The sequence below is a fragment of the Echinops telfairi genome, unplaced genomic scaffold (genome assembly GCF_000313985.2).
Source record: "Echinops telfairi isolate 266 unplaced genomic scaffold, ASM31398v2 ScPeMD7_7409;HRSCAF=8447, whole genome shotgun sequence".
In the NCBI taxonomy this organism is placed as follows: domain Eukaryota; kingdom Metazoa; phylum Chordata; class Mammalia; order Afrosoricida; family Tenrecidae; genus Echinops; species Echinops telfairi.
In genome coordinates, this window is record NW_022111309.1 from 12,725,290 (window position 1) to 12,726,494 (window position 1,205).

The window sequence follows — 1,205 nt, forward strand, 5'->3', positions numbered from 1 at the left end:
AGTTCTGATAAGACCAACAATAGTTGAATATATTTAATGTGATAATACTTCTTTTCTTTCAATTCTGGTCCTTCCTTCCTTTCATTTTTGTTTTGAAAAGCTATTACCAAATATATGTTGCATCCTAAAATTAATGTTACTCTAGAACTGAGGAAATACGGTACATGCTTATAAATCATCCCAAATCTATCTTGGAATAAAGTGGAGTATATATGAGGGGTTAACCCCCCTAAAACGGATTTTTTTCAAAGCTATGCATTTATATTTTCTTACAAAACAACCTTAGCACCTTTACAGTACTCTCAATTACACTTAATACCTTTATCAAATCTGTGATTCCATTCTTGGAAACATTTTTCAAAATCATCTGTTTGGATGGCTGGCAGCACCTCCTTCTCTGTTGCTGTTCTTTCACCTCTTCTATGGCGACATCAAATTGCTGTCCTTTGAAACAAAAAGAAGTCGCATGGAGCGAGGTCAGGAGAGTCAGGTGCTTGGGGCAAGAGAGAGGCATGGAGGTTGGTTTTTTTTTGCCCAAAACTGGTGCACTGAGATGGCTGTATGAGCAGGTGCATTGTTGTGGTGGCAAAACCAGTACCCCGTATGCCTCAAATCTGGCCTTTTTTGGGTCACACACTGCTATGGAATCTTTTAAGAAACTCTAGTCGAAATCTTAATTAACAGTCTGACTTGGCAGAATAAATTCCAGATGCACCATCCCCCTCACATAAAAAAGCAAAACCAAATTAACATTGTCTTGATCTTTGATTTCACCTGATGAGCTTTTTTGGGGCGAGGTGATGATGGTGTCTTCCACTGGCTTGACTGATGTTTGCTTTCAGGGTCATGAGAATAGCAGCATGTCCTATCATCAGTAATGACCTTGGGGAAAATGTGTAGTCGCTTTGGAGCGGTTCTTTCAAAGCACAGCATGTTTCTACTCTACAATCTTTTTGCTGGTCAGTCAGAACTCAAGGCAAAAATTTTGCAGTGACCCTTCTTATTCCCAAATCTGTTAAAATTCACTGAGCCAAGCTCCAAAGTAATCCAGATAACCTCCCCATGTCTTCAATGGTCCATCTCCATCATCAAGCGTAAGTGCATGGATTCTGTCAATATTTTCATCTGTCAGGAAGTTGAAGGACATCTAGAATGAGGTTTTTCATTGTGTTAGACAGGGTTCTCTAGAGAGATAAAACCAAATT